This window comes from Cervus canadensis, chromosome 8 (genome assembly GCF_019320065.1).
Source record: "Cervus canadensis isolate Bull #8, Minnesota chromosome 8, ASM1932006v1, whole genome shotgun sequence".
In the NCBI taxonomy this organism is placed as follows: Eukaryota; Metazoa; Chordata; class Mammalia; order Artiodactyla; family Cervidae; genus Cervus; species Cervus canadensis.
The window spans coordinates 38620790-38639073 of NC_057393.1; the positions used below are offsets into that span (position 1 = coordinate 38620790).

Below are 18284 nucleotides of genomic sequence, written 5' to 3' on the forward strand. Positions count from 1 at the left end.
TTGATCGTTTTTCATCATTTCCAAATTGCTCATTTCCTTCCCCCATTTGAATGCTCTGATTGGCTCATTCCTATGGTATATCTGAGTTATAATAGGAATCACTTGACAAGTTCAACAGATATACAAAAGAATGTCTATGACTGAGGGAGAGTTTTGGGCCAGGACCCTTTTTATCCCAGACATGGGAGTTAACAAGCTTTTCTGTAAAGCCAGATTAAATATTTCTTATGTTGAGGGCAACAGTCCCTGTTGCATGTATATTTGGGATTTGGGTCTTAATTTTTAATAACATTATAGTAAAGACAAAATGCACCAGACAACTAAGGTGCTGGCTTTATTCAGGTTATTGGAATAGGATCAACATTCATTAAAAAGGAATGTCTCAGAGAAAGGGAAGAGGACCTGAACTACACAAGGGGAGCCATCCATGAGTTTTAGGGAAGTCTTAAAGGAGATTGGAGACAATTTTTATCTTAGAATATGCCAGGGTGAGGTGGTCCTCTACACTTAGCCTCAGAAAACAAAAGATGAAGAGAAGTTTTAACAGTTGCTTTTTTCCAGGCCCACAGAGCTCTGGTGAAGTTCATTCAATAGTATTACCTTTAAAACTTGAAAACCATTCTTAGATGCGGACCAGATAAAAGCAGACTGCCAGCTAGACTTGGCTCTCAGGATATAATTTGCCATGTCCTGTTTTGGAGGATTGTTTCATTAACAGCAGGCCATCCTAGCGTGTTCCCCCCTTTTCCAATCCACCTCATCCAGGCACCAAATAGTTACTTGACATGCAGTGGGTTTTTACCATGCCCCATCACCGGGTCAGGGTTTCCCTGGGGGCTCAGATGGTAAAGAATCCACCTGCACTGCAGGAGACCCAGGTTCAATTCCTGGGTTGGGAAGATCCCCTGGAGAAGGCAATGGAAGCCCACTCCAGTACTCTTGCCTGAGAAATCCCATGGACAGAGGAGGCTGGTGGGCTGCAGTCCACAGGGTTGCACAGACTCGGACACGACTGAGCGTTAAGGATGACCAGGCAAAGTGCTTCATGAGCACCATTTTGCTTAATCTTCACAAAACCATCTGAGGTAGGTACAATTGCAATACATTTTATAATGAAGAAGCCTGGAGTATCAAAAGGTTAAAAAAAATGGACTAGTTGGAAAAAGGCAAGGCCCAGTTCCAACCCAGGTGTGGGGTCTTACCTCCAACACCAGGTCTCTTAACCACTAAGCAGTAGGTACCCTTCTAAGTTCTCATGATTTGATCAGCCAATGCCTCAACTCCCGGACTTTCTTTTGCTGTGTAGACTCAGCTCAAATATGGCTAGGTTGTTGGTTTATAATTTTTTTTTCAATTTAACAGCTGCAAAACCTTAAAATGACTTTAATTTGAAAACATAGTTCTTTATTTCTTTAAACAAGCAAGAATTTGGTACATAACGTATTCACTCAGTTACTAAATTCAGAAAGCAGCATGTGATAAAAGTCCCAAAATGCTCTGTAATTTGTGCCAAAACATCTTGGGTGCAGAGCTAGATTTAAAAAATTTTCAGATATTTATGAGCATTATTTGTGGAAAAACATTGCCCTCAGCAGGTTATAAAATGTTATCAGTGTTCATGATTCTAATCATATGTTTCTTAGAAGACTGAATCCATCAGAGCCAAGCTGCTATACTTGGCACAATGCCAGGTCAAAACAACGTTGGTTGGGAAAGGAGCTGAATACAATTATTTGTAAGTTTTCTTTTTTTTCTGATCTATACCAAGGAAGAGAGCTGCTCTATGAGTCATAGCCAAAATATAGATGTCCAGAGCCACCACTGAGCTAATGGTACATCACCTCTAGAAAGTTTCTATAGAAAATGACAGCCCAAGCCACGCATGAAAAGAGATCGCTTTGCAAGGGTGGTACAGGCAAGAAGGCTCTGAAAAGACCTATGTTTTGCCAGGTATCTGGCAAAAGGTGTTAGGTGTTTTACTTAGACTATCTGGTTGCAAGCAGCAGAAACCAACTCAAAAAGGAAAAGTGAGAATTTCTAAGAGGGATACAGGAGAATCTCATGGAAACCCATAACAGATATGTAGCTGGACGTGAAGAAGAAACTGCAGGGAGAGAAGGGAAGGACATTGGGACTCTCTTTCCACAGACTTGTGGTTACCAAGGGGGAGGGGGTTGAGGGAGGGATGGAGTGGGAGGTTGGATGTAGCAGATGTAAGTTATTATATATAGAATGAATAAACAGCAAGGCCCTACTGTATAGCACAGAGAACTGTTGATATATTCAGTATGCTATGATAAACCATCATGGAAAAGAAGACTAAAAAGAATATATATATATATATAAACAGAATCACTTTACCGTAAGCAGAAATTAACACAACACTGTAATAGTCCATAATAAATAAGACTCTCTTTCCATCTCTCACTTATGCTCACCTTTACACAGCCTTCTGCTCCTTTTTGTTTTTTCTTTGCTTCCCGATCTCCGTGGTAGAAAATAAGTCCACCCTGCAGCTCCCAAGTTTACATGATAAAGGTCCAGTTACACGAACACTCTCAATTTGAAATTCCTAGGAGAAAGAGCCAAATCTTCCTGTTAAATTAATTTTCTACCCTTCATCCAGTTGACCAAGACCAGGAGACATAAGGTCACACAGGATAAAAACTGCAGCTCAGAAACCAATCACTACAAATCATATGACAAAACAGAAGACCAATTCTCATAGAAACAGATGGTTATTTACTTCCATATCCAGACAAATAATTCCTAAAGTTCTATACACCAGCCATCATAGTTCATAAACTGCAATGTACCAGGGTCTCAAAAGGGTACATGACATGGTGAAAACTATGATACCACCTGTTATGGACTAAATGTGTGTGTGTCCCCATCATCTCATTCACTGAGTCCTGTCAAGTCCACCTCTAAAGCATTTCTTGAACCCACCAATTCTCTCTAATCCCACTGTTCCTGTCATTATCCAAAGAACTATTTTCTCCCCACCTAGATTTCAAAAATCCTCTGACTCTCTCTCCTATCTTTCTCCATCTCGATTCTTGCCCCCTCCAATCCCCTCTCTACTCTGCAGCCAGGAAGATGGCTCTAAAACACAAATCTGATCCCATCACTGCCTTGTTTAAAGTTTTTCAGAGACTCGCCCCACATTGAAATGAGAGACCAAATTCCTTCCTGAGGTTTAAGGAGGCCCTCTGGAACCTGACTGCCGTGATCTCTCCACCACTTACTCTCTGCCTCCGTCTCTTACCCTCCAGACACGCTGAACAGCTTTCAGATCCTTGAACACACCCCGCTGTCTCCCACCTCCAGGCCTTTGTACACACTGGTCCCTCCACCTTCAACACTTCCTTCTGCTTTCTCCGTTTGTGTATTTTCCTATTTTCTGCTTAAAAATCTCTTCAGAAAACCTCCCAAGCTTCCTACACCTGAGTCAGGTGTCCCACCGACGGGCACCCAGGACCCTCCACTTTCCCTGATATGATGTGTAATAGGATTGCAGTTTACTCACTCTTTTCCTCCACTGAGCAATAAGCTCCACGAAGGCAGGAAGCCTACCTGTGCTGTTCAGTATTAAATCCAGAGTATCTACTATAAACCAGGCACTGAATAAGGATTTATGGCAGAAACAGCCTGAAATCTATGCTTTTCTATTTCCTGCAGACAGAAATCTCTACAGTCTTTTTCCACCCTCCTTCCCCCACCAAAAATCTCCCTGTTCTCACTGTCTTCTGGGTATGTGGCATGCATTCACAGGGACCATGTGGATCTTGCTCAGCATAAAGATCAACAGAGTCAGCTTATGATGACGCCACCATCATAGAGATGGTGGGAGAGCTGATGGGAGAAATGTTTATCTACCCTGTGTTCCTGCTCTGGGCCCCATTGGCTGTCCCCTTGCCCAGGGCTAGATGTTCTGGGCAGCACCTTAGGTAGCCCTGAACTGCAATCAGTTCTGCTCGTGAAAATACCAAATACCTCTGACTTTGTAAATATCCCCCAATATCTTTTGAAACCCCTTAATATCTCAGAAATGGATTTAGAGGGAAAATTTGTAAACTCACATAGTGAAGTGAAAGTGAAAGTCGCTCAGTCGTGTCTGACTCTTTGCGACCCCATGGACTGCAGCCCGCCAGGCTCATCTGTCCATGGAATCCTCCAGGCAGCAATACTGGAGTGGGTAGCCAGCCAGTACCTTCTCCCAGGGGTCTTCCTGACGCAGGGATTGAACCTGGTTCTCTCACATACTCACATAGGCTGAGAGCTAAACAACAAAAAAAGATCTCTGATGGCACACCCTTCAGCTCTTAAGATTTTCTAGTTAAGGAAACCAAGACACAACGAAAAGATGGATCTTACCCCAGGCCACACACCTTCAAAAGAAAGAAACCAGGAGGCCTAAGACTAGAATTCATGAGTTTTACTCTTTTAACTACTGCAAGACTTCCCCCAAAAGAAAATGTCAACATGGACTTAAGCCCCAAGGCACTTCTGTACATCCCAGCCTCCCACCCCTCCATGGAACGTTCTCTCCTCTCTGATACAGGACTCGGGTACCTGCTGTCCTCCTACACGAAGAGCCCGGTCTCAGTTTTGCAAGCAGGTTAGTTCTTAAAACACTTTCTGACAGAAACATTTTTCTGAAAAGTGATACAATTAAGATACACCCTAGAAACCAATTTGAGGCTGACTCTGCCAAATTAAGCTTTCTGAACAAATTGACAAGCAACTTCAGGAAAATCACCAGTTAATCTGATTTTTTTTTTCCTACTGAATTTTCAAAGATGGCATGGACTGCCTCTTTCACCGAATTTCTTTTTTTTGGTTTTAATATCATATTGACTCACTGTCAATAAAAGTAAAGCATTTTATTTCTCAGATTCTCACCTTAAATTGGTTCCTCTTATGCTCCAATGGGTAACATTTCCACTTTCTGAGATTTTTGAGGAATTTAAATGGCCTGTAGCATTTAGATTTGGATTTTAGTTTTCTCAAGAATTGAGGGAGAATGAACTGGATTGACCAGTAACAGATTAAATATTTCTAGAATTTGCCCAACCTTGTACATAGTGTTTGGCATCTAATCTTGATGACCCAAATAACTTAGTTGTGAACATAAAATGTGTAAATACATCTGCCTACATACATAGACCACTAATTTTCCCCAGGAATTAAATATGGAATGTGTGTGTGTGTTAGTCGCTCAGTCGTGTCTGACTCTTTGCAACCCCATGGACTGTAGCTCACCAGGCTCTTCTGTCTATAGCATTTTCCAGGCAAGAATACTGGAGGGGGTTGCCATTCCCTTCTCCAGGGGATCTTCCCAACCCAGGGATCAAATCTGGGTCTCCTGCATTGCAGGCAGATTGTTTACCATCTGAGTCACCTGTAAATATGGCAGTCACCTGTAAATAGACTTGTAATTTACAGGCAAAGCCTGTAAATATGGAATACAGATATTTATTTACACATTTAAAGAATATTTTGAATGCATAAGTAAAGATGGTCAAATAAACAGAAGCAGCAGGAAGGAAACTGAAGAGTGATCACTCCATGTCTCACTATGGTGAAGCCTGTGTTGAACATCCATCCACGTGGTGACAGGGGATCTTCCAATCAAGACTAAACTATTGGCTCACTGAGCAAGACACCATGCCCAGACACAGCACTCAGAGGTCCAGTATGCGAAAAAAATAACCTAGATGATGCTTATATTTAGTCTTATCTCAGCTTTTTCCTGGAGGAGGAAATGGCAACCCACTCCAGTAAGCCTGGAGAATCCTATGGACAGAGGAGCCTGGCAGGCTACAGTCCATAAGGTCACAGAGTCAGACATAACTGAGCGTGCACACATGGCAGCTTTCCCCATAAAGAAGGCTGAGTACCAAAGAACTGATTTTTTGAATTGTGGCTTTTGAATTGTGGTGCTGGAGAAGACTCTTAAGAGTTCCTTGGACTGCAAGGAGACAAAACCAGTCAATCCTAAAGGAAATCAACCCTGAATATTCATTGCAAGGACTGATCCTGATGTTGAAACTACAATACGTCGACCACCTGATGCAAAGAGCCAACTCATTGGAAAAGACCTGGATGCTGGGAAAGATTGAAGGCAAAAGGAGAAAGGAGCAGCAGAGGATGAGATGGTAGGATGGCATCACCAATTCAATGGACATGAATTTGAGCAAACTCCAAGAGATAGTGGAGGACAGAGGAGCCTGGTGGGCTGCAATCCATGGGGTCACAAAGAATCAGACACAACTTAGCAACTGAACAACAGCAGTTTTCCCCTCTCCACACTCCTAGCTCCAGTTACAAAACTATCCCTCTGTTTCAACTTGACCTTAACTAGAAATAATAACAGCTAACATCTGTCACTGTCTGTCAGGCACTGCTCTGTGTTCCTGACATATGCTTGTGCATTCCATCTTAATGGCAACTATAAGGTCGTGGCACCATCTTATGTCCTGGAGAAGAAACAGAGAAACACAAAGGCTAAGTAATTAGCACAAAGAGTTTGGACCCACGTCATCTTCCTAGAGTCCCATGTCTCTACCTCAGCCTTTCTCAGAATCAGGTGCACGAAAATGATTTCTCTGGCTAATACCTAGTTTAAGGTGTCCTCCCTAGAGGAGGAAATGGCAACCCACTCCAGTATTCTTGTCTGGAGAATCCCATGGACAGAGGACCCTGCTGGGCTACAGTCCATGGGGTCACAAAGAGTCGGACACAACTGAGGTGACTTAGCATATATGATGTCTGACTCACCTCCGGTTGTCCAAAATGCTATTTCCTTTCTAAAGAAGTACTTGGATCCACTCTGTTGGAACATCAGGCATTGTGGAATGATAGAAAAAGTTAATAGTTGGGGAGATCCTGATATTGCCCCTCGGAAAACACCAAAAAGTCTTCTGACTTGTACTTTGTTTTCTAGTTTTATTCAGATATAATTGACATACATTACTATAAGTTTAAGGTTTACAGCATAATGAACTAAACTGCATAAACTATTGTGAAGTGACTACCATAAAAATTTAGTTAACATCCATCATCTTGTATGCTGCTGCTACTGCTGCTAAGTTGCTTCAGTCGTGTCTGACTCTGTGCGACCCCATGGACTGCAGCCCACCAGGCTTCTCTGTCCACGGGACTCTCCAGGCAAGAGTACTGGAGTGGGTTGCCATTTCCTTCTCCAATCATCTTGTGTAGGTACCATAAAAAGAGAAAGCAAAGGAAGGAACAATTCGTTTCCTTGTGATGAGAAGTCTCAGAATCAGTCTCAGCAGCCTGCATGTATGTCACACACAATAATGTAAACTACAATCATCATGTGTGCTACATCCCTAGTACTTACTTTACTTATAACTGGAAGCTTTTTGACCACCTTCCTCCCATTTCCCCTCCTCCCACCCCTGATGACTTGCACTTTTAAGAAGCAAAGAGCTGTAACGAATTTAGCCTCAGATCAGTATGCAAATGGCTCACATAAAAAACAACAAGAAGATGCCAAAGTCTGTTCCTGACTCATTCTGTTCTCTCTTGAGAGATGAGTGGTTGGCTCCAAACACTCCAGCATAAACCCAATAATCTCAGCAATTACTGTGCACACATGAGTGGCATGAGTCATCTTGGCTCAGGCAAGATGAAGGGTCTAAGATAACAACCACGTTTTTCAGGCACTTTAAGCTCTTTTAAGCAAGGTTTAGAGGGCTTTTTGTTGGTGGCGGTGATGGTAGTATATCACCTGCACTGTGTTTCTTTCCAGATTAGAAGGGTAGGTATTATAAGACCCACCCTAAAGATGAAGAAACTCAGGTCCAACAAAGCCTTACCCCATAGCTTATGATCTTCAAATGGCAGAGCCCGACTCAGTAGGAACATCGCTCCCCTGCAACTTGCTTTTCTCCTTGTGAACTGTTAGTTATTCTTCCAAACACAACTCAGATGCCATTGCCTCTGAGAAGACTCCCCAAGGACGAATTAGTCCCTCTCTTTATCAGTGTGTTCCAAGTCTCTCTGGTTGCACTGGCATAGTGGCTCTGGCTGGAGGAAATTCTTTATACACCCAAGGGAGGGACTTAGTATAACAAACTACAGAATGAAGGCCAAATTTAGCCGACTGTTTTTTTGCACAACCCTTGGGCTAAGAATAGTTCTTATACTTTTAAATTAAAGGGCTTGAAAAGGGAAAGAGAAAAAGAAGAAAATGGAACAGAGTCTGTATGTGGTCTACAATGGTCTATAAAATGTTCTATCTTGTCCTTTATAGAAAACGTTTGTTGGGGCCAACATGGGTGGCTGTATGACATCACTCATCCTGGGGCCTCAATTCGACTCTCCAGTCATCTTCTCATTACACTTGATGCTCCAGACATATGAACCCAATAGGCCGTGTAATTGGGTCCATATAATAGAGTTTTTCCACGCCTTCATATTCTTTGTTGATGGTGGGCCCTCTCTGTTGGCTTGTCTGATGTGTGTGTGTGTGTGTGTGTGTGTGTGCGCGCGTGTGCACGTGTGCTTGTGCAACCCCATGGACTGCAGCACACCAGGCCTCCCTGTCCATCACCAACTCCTGGAGTTTACCCAAACTCATGTCCATTGAGTCAGTGATGCCATCCAACCATCTCATCCTCTGTCATCCCCTTCTCTTCCTGCCTTCAATCTTTCCCAGCATCAGGGAGTTTTCAAATGAGTCAGCTCTTCGCATCAGGTGGCCAAAGTATTGGAGTTTCAGCTTCAGCATCAGTCCTTCCAAAGAACACCCAGGACTGATCTCCTTTAGGATGGACTGGTTGGATCTCCATGCAGTCCAAGGGACTCTCAAGAGTCTTCTCCAACACCACAGTTCAAAAGCATCAATTTTTTGGTGCTCAGCTTTCTTCACCGTCCAACTCTCACATCCATACATGACTACTGGAAAAACCATAGCCTTGACTAGATGGACCTTTGCTGACAAAGTAATGTCTCTGCTTTTCAATATGCTGTCTAGGTTGGTCATAACTTTCTTGCCAAGGAGTAAGTGTCTTTTAATTTCATGGCTGCAGTCACCATCTGCAGTGATTTTGGACCCAAAATATAGTTCTGTGTACTCTTGCCACCTCTTCTTAATATCTTCTGCTTCTGTTAGGTCCACACCATTTCTGTTCTTTATTGTGCCCATCTTTGCATGAAGTGTTCCCCTGGTATCTCTAATTCTCTTGAAGAGATCTCTAGTCTTTCCCATTCTATTGTTTTCCTCTATTTCTTTGCATTGATCACTGAGGAAGGCTTTCTTATCTCTTCTTGCTATTCTTTGGAACTCTGTATTCAGATGAGAGTATCTTTCCTTTTCTCCTTTGCTTTTCGTTTCTCTTCTTTTCTCAGCTATTTGTAAGTCCTCCTTAGACAGCCATTTTGCTTTTTTGCATTTATTTTTCTTGGGGATGGTATTGATTCCTGTCTCCTGTACAATGGCATGAACCTTTGTCCATAGTCCTTCAGGCACTCTGTCTATCAGATCTAGTCCCTTAAACCTATTCCTCACTTCCACTATATAATCATAAGGAATTTTATTTAGGTCATACCTGAATGGTATAGTGGTTTTGCCCACTTTCTTCAATTTCAGTCTGAATTTGGCAATAAGGAGTTCATGGTCTGAGCCACAGTCAGCTCCCAGTCTTGTTTTTGCTGGCTGTATAGAGCTTCTCCACCTTGGCTGCAAAGAATATAATCAATCTGATTTTGGTGTCAGCCATCTGGTGATGTCCATGTGTAGAGTCTTCTCTTGTGTTGTTGGAAGAGGGTGTTTGCTATGACCAGTGCGTTCTCTTGGCAAAACTCTATTAGCCTTTGCCCTGCTTCATCTGTACTCCAAGGCCAAATTTGCCTGTTACTCTAGGTGTTTCTTGACTTCCTACTTTTGCATTCCAGTCCCCTATAATGAAAAGGACATCTTTTGGGGGTGTTAGTTCTAAAAGGTCTCGTAGGTCTTCATAGAACCATTCAACTTCAGCTTCTTCAGCATTACTGGCTGGGGCATAGACTTGGATTACTGTGATATTGAATGGTTTGCCTTGGAAATGAACAGAGATCATTCTGCGTTTTTGAGGTTGCATCCAAGTACTGCATTTTGGACTCTTCTGTTGACTATGATGGCTACTCCATTTCTTCTAAGGGATTCTTGCCCACAGTAGTAGATATAATGGTCATCACCATGACAGACGGGTCATGGTGGAGAGTTCTGACAAAATGTGGTCCACTGGAGAAGGGAATGGAAAACCACTTCAGTATTTTTGCCTTTAGAACCCCATGAACAGTATGAAAAGTCAAAAAGATAGGACACTGAAAGATGAACTCCCCAGGTTGGTAGGTGCCCAATATGCTACTGGAGATCAGTGGAGAAATAACTCCAGAAAGAATGAAGAGATGGAGTCAAAGCAAAAATAACACCCAGTTGTGGATGTGACAGGTGATGGAAGCAAAGTCTGATGTTGTAAAAAGCAATATTTCATAGGAACCTGGAATGTTAGGTCCATGAATCAAGGCAAATTGGAAGTAATCAAACAGGAGATGGCAAGAGTGAACAGATACATACCACTATATATAAAATAGATAACCAAAAAGGGCCCATTATGTAGCACGGAACTATACTCAATATCTTGTAATAACCTATAATGAAAAAGAATCTGAAAAAGAATATAGATATACACGTATATATATGAATCACTTTGCTGTATACCTGAAACTAACACAATATTGTAAATAAATCAGTTATACTTCAATTTTTTTAAAAACTGGAAAAGCAAGTTTAGCTGTCACATAGGCATTGAGAGGTAAAGACTCTTGAGATGGATTTTGCCCAATTTCTAATACTTGTCTAACAGCATTTGCTAAAAAGATTATTGTTGGATAAATGAATGAGTGACTAAGTAAGTAAAGAAATTTTTAAACCTTACTTCCAGAAATGAGGACCTGGCTCTAGCTGCACAAACAAGCAAGTAATAATCATCTCCCCCATCTGGGTGTTGCTTTGGAGCCCACAAAGTACTTTCTCATGAAATATCACCCAGTCACCTGCCTTGGAGCAATGGTGAACAACCTTTATTAAACTACTCTGTTCAATTAGGAATTGAACAACACCTAGTGAGCTCAGAGCGGTCTCCAGAGGAGCAATTATTTAAAAAGGTAGAAGGGGTTAAGCAGACCTTCTGAGGAAAAGTTAAAAGAATAAAAAAATATTTCAGCTAGAAGACGAGAAGTTGATGATAAATTTTCAAGCAATGAAAGAGTATCATATAAACAATGGTAACTGGCCATGAGTCCATTCCACGGAGGACAGAAAATAGGAAATGACAGTTTGAAGAGGGAGAGATTTACATTAATTCTAAAGAAGAAATGGAAGAAACTGTGGTTTAGGACCAATAAGAATAATCAGACATATTGATTTAGGGCAGTCTGTGTTTAAATGACACATACAATGTAGATTCACTAAATTCTGTTTGAACTCAGAGGAGTCATTATTTTTCACGATGTATTTTATGCCACAGATCTGCATACGTGGAAATGTCTTTGTAATGTAAGGCCGTATATGTACAGGGGACTTCCAAGGCTGAGATTACCAAAAAATGAAGTTGGATTTTTCAGTGTACCCTTAGGAGAGACTTGTGTTAATCTCACTCCTATCTTATCATAAATAATATGATAGAAATGTCAGTGAGTTCTACCATAAAATTTGTGGTCATCAGGCTAGTGATCCCGTGGCTGTCTATAATATTTGTTATGTTCTGGGAAAGATACAGTTATCTACTTTCGCATAAAAAACATATGCTACTGAAAAGTGCCTCAAAAATAGTTGCTAAGATACTGATTTGACTTATTCCTGATACACAAGAATAAGTGATTTCACACTGGAAAGAAAAACATCAAACTTTCAATCAATTAAATCTAGGAAAAGGAAAAAATTTCAGACTACTTTGGCACTGGGTAAGCCAAACATTAGCAGGATTATCTGAGTCTCTTTACATTTCATCCAGAAGTTCTTAAACCCAAAAAGTGTTGGCCAAGAGATAATTTTAAACCAGTTTAAAATTTCTAAAAAGTCTTAGAGACAAAACACCTACTAGAGTTTATTATAAGGTGCAGAGTGCTATGAGGATTTAAAGAAGTAATCACTGGACCTCCCTGGTGGTCCTGGGGTGAAGACTGTGCTTCCATTGCAAGGGGCACACATTCAACTCCTAGCTGAGGAACTAAGATCCCACAGACCATGTAGTGTGGTCAAAAAAATAAAAAAGTAATCATAAAATTCTGTGAGGCACAAATGGTTAGAAGCTTTGACTGCAATGGCAGTTCTTGGATCTTGGAAGGATTGTTGGAATGTTATTAGGGTGATAATGATGCTCGAGATATACAAAATTATAGAAGAATAACCAAGGCTTTATTTGGGAAGCAGAGATCATTTCATTTGTCTGAACTTTGTGGTACATATAACTGTTGGGGGCTACAGAGATCATTGGAAATAGGAAGCCCTGAATCACCCATCCAAAACATTGTAAGATAAACTCCCTTCATACAATGGATAGTATGTCTAAGTCACACCAGACAAAGAGCTTTCATCTTCAGTATCAACTCCCATGAATTAATAGAGAAGAACCAGTATGGTTTGCTGAGAGGTGTTCTGAGGCCCTGTCTCTGCACAGTGGGACAGATGCTGTGATTAGTTAATGATGTCTGCCATCGTCAGTATAAGAAGCATCAGTACTGATTCCCCAGGTGTTTAGCTATGTCACATCCATGGACTCTTCTAGTGATTTTAGATTCTAGATTCTTAAGATTTCATGCACTCTGAAAAGCATGTGTTCTTACTGAAAACATCATTTATTTCTCTATTCTTAAGGTTAGTTTCCTTTTTCATTTTGCAGAGTATAACTGCCATGCAGTTGACTTGGTCTTAAGTATCTTAACTCATTGAAATTCTGTAACAGTAGTAAGAAGGTGAAAGAGAGAGGGAAAAAGTGGAGAAGGCCAACTTCTGTCAAGTGGAATGTCTGAAAAACACCTACAGTTTCCTCCTTCTCTGAGCTCACTATATGTATTGCATTATCTTCAACAAGTGGTATAGGAAGAGAAAAAGAAATCTCACCAGCCACTCCATCTATTCTACTCACCTCTGAAACAGACCTGCCTGACACATGCACCAAGACTCAGTTCTTCTAAACAGAAACTACTAGGGGGAGAAAAGCAAAGGAAACACTTCCCACACAAAGGATGTGTTGGTTCTGGAAGATGATTCTCTTCTCAGATGTCAATAAAAAGACTATCTTTCAGTTAGCTTCAGATATCAGCAATGTTAAAAACAATAAAGATGACAAAATCACAAACTGGGTGAAATTGTGTGCATGGGAATCCTTTCAACTATTCAAATACAAAATAGCAAGACATGGGTTTGGTTCTCACATTTTTCCTCTAGAGGTTGTAAGCTCTTTCAGAATTAGGATTCAATCTTTAATGCTTACCTACCCAAAGTCAAAATAATAACTGAATATCAAGGCATGCCAGCAAAAAAACCTCAGTCTGTCCCCTCTTTCCCCGTCTCCTCCACCACTCACTTTCAGATTCAGAAAGCAGAACAATGACAATACAAAATACTCCTAAAAAAACCCACTGGGTGTCACACATGAAAAGAATCTATGTAAGTCCAGTTAGGATGCAGGAATCATGAAAGCTTGCCTCCGCAGGACTCATCTAAGTAGAGTGGGAAGCAGACAACTGTCAGTTTAGAATGCCACTTCATCAGAATGGGAGAAGCTTGACAGAGTGAGTGTCTGCCCATGACTTGGGGTGGGAGGGGGATCTGCTCAATGACTCAATACTCATGTTTATTTAAAACGTGTCCTGAACCTACACAGTATGCCTGACGCTGTGCTGTAAATGTAAAACATGAGGTGTCGTAAGATCAGGGAGTTCCTGGTATAGTAGAGGAAGTAGAAACACACAACTGAAATAGCCCAGTGTGATGCACGAATTGGAGAAAGAAATGGCAACCCACTCCAGTACTCTTGCCTGGAAAATCCCATGGACAGAGGAGCCTGGAGGGCTACAGTCCATGGGGTTGCAGAGTCAGCCACACTGAGGCGACTGAACACAGTGGAACCACAATGCAAGAATGGTCACCACTGTACCTGGGTGCTTCTGGGGGATCTTCTGGGGCAAGAAAGGCCAGAGCTGTGAAAGATATTTCAGAAGTGAATATTCAACCCCTGACCTCAAAATCAGGTCTTCTTTAATACTCACTGCCATACAAATACACTCAACATCCAAATTTAGGCATCAGAATTTCATCCAAATGATAGAATATTGCAGTTTTTAAACATTTTAAGTTTCGTACATGTATTTACACACATGTATATATGTTGTGTATATACATATATACCTGTGTGAACACACACATGCATATATACATGTATATATTTTTTTAATGGGCAGGGAAAATACTCAAGAGCATAAAATAAGAAAAAGTATAACAAGATAAAAACTGTGTGTGTGTATATATATATATACATATATATATATAATAACAATATTGTCTCAGCCTATTGATAGTGATGCTACTGACTAGAATTGCCTCGGGACATTAAACTGGGCCTGTACTACTTGTGTTGAGTCCCACAGACATTTCCTTTATGGAGTCAATATTTTAGTTGTGCTGACCCTTGTGGTTCTTACTGTAATTGCAAGATACACTCAGCAATAACTACCAGGAAATTTTGAAAAAAATCAAGGCTTATTACTCACATGTCCTGGAAAGTATGTGGCACCCCTGAGACCACATGAAGAGGTCACAGGTAGGCAGAGAGAGAGAGAGAGAAATAGAAAAAGGATCTGGAGTTCCCCCTCTTTTGGGGTCAAGGGTGGGATGCCTACTGCTTCCTGGTTTCACTCTTTACTGATGAATTTAAAATATAAGATCTGGATGGAAACAATCTAAGTATGTATTGATAGATGAATGAATAAAGATGTGGCATACACACACACACACACACACACACACATATACAATGGAGTATTACTCAGCCATAAAAAAGAATGAAATAATGCCATCTGCAGCAACACAGGTGGACCTAGAGATTACTATTCTAATTGAACTAAGTCAGACAGAGAAAGACAGTACTGTATGATTTCACATATATGTGGAATCTCAAAAGCAAAACAAATGAACAAATATAACAAAACAGAAACTGAGTCACAGATACAGAGAACAAAGAAGTGGTTGCCAGTGGGAAGAGGTATAGCGAAATAAGTGAAGGAAATTAAGAGATATAAATTTCCAGTTACAAAATAAATGAATCACAAGGATGAAATGTACAGCTTGTGGAATATATTCAATAATTATGTAATATTTTTATATGTTGAAAATAGTCAAAAGATACAAACTTCCAGTTACAAGGTAGATAAGTACTAGGTATGCAATGTACTGAAGAAGGCAATAGCACCCCACTCCAGTACTCTTGCCTGGAAAATCTCATGGATGGAGGAGCCTGGTGGGCTGCAGTCCATGGGGTCACTGGGAGTCGGACATGACTGAGCGACTTCACTTTCACTTTTCACTTTCGTGCCTTGAAGAAGGAAATGGCAACCCTCTCCAGTGTTCTTGCCTGGAGAATCCCAGGCACAGGGGAGCCTGGTGGGCTGCACAGAGTCAGCCATGACTGAAGCAACTTAGCAGCAGCAGCATGCAATGTACAGTATGATTAATATAACTAGCATGGCTATATGCTATACATGAAAGTTGTTAAGAGATTAAAGCATGAGTTTTCATCACAAAGAAAAAATTTTTTCTTTTATTTTGTATCTATATGAGATTATGGATGTTCAGTAAACTAATTGTGGCAATCATTTCATGACATATGGAAGTCAAATCATTATGCTGTACACCTTAAATTTATGCAGTGTGTGTTTGTGTTTAGTTGCTTAATTGTGTCCAACTCTGTGAACTCATGGACTGTACCCACCAGACTTCTCCATTCATGAAATTCTCTAGGCAAGAATACTGGTGGGGAGCCATTCCCTTCTCCAGGGGATATTCCCAACCCAAGGACCAAACCCAGGTCTCCTGCATTGCAGGCAGATTCTTTACCATCTGAGACACCAGCGAAGCCCCAAATTTATGCAGTGAGCTTGTATATGACACATACAGGTATATGTCAATTATATCTCAATAAAACTGGAGGGAAAAGAAAAATGTTCTAAATAATAACAGAATGAGAAAGAATACATTACATTTAAAGACTTGTGAGTTATAGCTACAAGAATAGAGATAAATACATCTTAAATGAGCAAATCCAAAAACCAGGACAACTGAAATAAGCATTCCAAATAGCTAGAAAGAGTAACATGAAAAGTTACATTACCATATGCAAATAGACAGCCAACGGGAATTTTCTGTATGACTCAGGGAACTCAAATGGGGACTCTGTAGTAACCCAGAGGAGTGGGATGGGGAGGCAAGTGGGAGGGGGGGGCCACATGTATACTGATGGCTCATTCATGTTGATGTTTGGCAGAAACCAACACAATTCTGTAAAACAATTATCCTTCAATTAAAAAATAAATTTGAAATTTTTAAAAAAATAGCTAGTAAAAAAGAAGGACATAACTTTTAAAAAGATAAGAACACAGCACAAAAACAGGAAAGAAGAGAACAGTAAAGGTACTCAAAACAAAACCTACAACAGAGAAACAAATTCAAGAGAAAAAGAGATAAAGCATAAATATTCCCAAAAGACCCTGTGAACCAAGAGTCCCAACTTGCTTGAGTAAAAACAAGCTGTAGAACAACCTGACTCTTCATCCAGAATCTTGTATTTTTGCACTTTGTCATTATTTCTGCTAGGCTGGGACCTGGGACTTGGGACCTGGAAACTTTTACCAGAGTGCTTGGACCTGGACAAATGTCTCCTCCATTTCTTGAGTAACAGAATACAAAGAAACTGTAAGAGACTAAAAATAACTGCATAAGTGAGCAATTGGGGCAAATTACAAACAACAAGACACAAAACAGTCACAAACCGACTGCCACTCTTGAGGCGCAAAAGCAGGGTACCCCACAAAATCTGTAAACACAGTACCACCAAGGGGGTGTGCAGACTACCCACCCGCCTCAACGCCCAGCTCATTTAAGGTACCAGCTTGTTCCCCACCTCAGGAACAAACAGGAGCACCTGAATGTCAATAAAGCCTTGCCTGAATTCCTCTTCTGGCCCCTTACCAATTTCTAGTGATTAAGGAGTCCAAGAACCTGAAAGCGAAGTCGCTCGGTCCTGTCCGACTCTGCGACTCCACAGACTGTTGCCTACCAGGCTCCTCATGTGACAGTTCGTGGAGCTTTTCAGGCAAGAGTACTGGAGTGGGTTGCCATTTCCTTCTCCAGGGGATCTTCCCGACCCAGGGATCGAACCTGAGTCTCCCACATTGCAGGTAGACGCTTTACCATCTGAGCCACAGGGAAGCCCCCAAGAACCTGAGTCAGTCACATTTCTATCAGCGATACAGGGAAAGTTAAGAATTTCTGTCTATGTCCCTGCAGTTAACAAAAATTAAGTAATAAATTCAGTACCCTATTCAAAAAAACAAATCATACAATCCAGAATTAAAGCTCAAGGAGGGAAAACAAGAGGTCAGTCAAATGAAGAGTTGGTTATCTACCACAACCAGAGTTTTCTGAAATAACAAAAAAGAAGGAACTTCATGGGTGGACCAGGTCTGGCTGTTTTATCTAGTGTAGCTGGCAATGTGTCTGTTGGAAATGAATGTCTGATGTGGACACCTCAGCAATCAAAAGTTTAATGTCAGGCACATTGCAACCAAAAAAGCAAATACGATCCCGATGATAAATTTTGATCCTAATGATAAATTTCTAGCATGACATAACCCAGCTGGATGTTTTCCATCCCCAAATTTCTGGGTATAGCTGACTCACCCCTGTCAGTACACCACAGACTGTGGAAGTCCAAACGCCTGCCCCCAGATTTCTGCAGCTTCACCCTGAATTTCTATGTTCATGGCCCCCTGAGTTCCTTCCTCCCAGACTCCATGCTTACGCTGCTTGTATTGATCTAGACTTGAAATTAATGGCTCCGCACAGCACAAAAATATCCAGTCACACAATGCAACAAATGCATTTGCTGAAAAAAAAAAAAAGAAAGAAAGAAACAAAAGAAAGCCAGGTCATACAGCTTCCGCTGAATCCCCTTGGTAGAGGACACCCACACCCCATTTCTCTCCTTCCT

The 18284-nt window shown here is 41.1% G+C and overlaps 2 long non-coding RNA genes across 2 annotated transcripts in view; one reads left to right on the plus strand and one right to left on the minus strand.

Annotated features, from left to right (window-relative positions):
- Positions 1-8004, minus strand: part of LOC122446165 — a 246805-nt gene extending 238801 nt beyond the window's left edge. Inside the window, exon 1 of the long non-coding RNA XR_006270799.1 lies at positions 7848-8004. This is a non-coding gene — a long non-coding RNA (uncharacterized LOC122446165). The remainder of the gene's footprint in view (positions 1-7847) is intronic.
- A 3173-nt stretch (positions 8005-11177) lies between these two features.
- On the plus strand, positions 11178-16589 carry LOC122445934. Its single transcript, XR_006270730.1, has 3 exons — positions 11178-11190; positions 12667-12670; positions 16500-16589. It is a non-coding gene; the product is annotated as an uncharacterized LOC122445934 (long non-coding RNA).
- The last annotated feature ends 1695 nt before the right edge of the window (positions 16590-18284 follow it).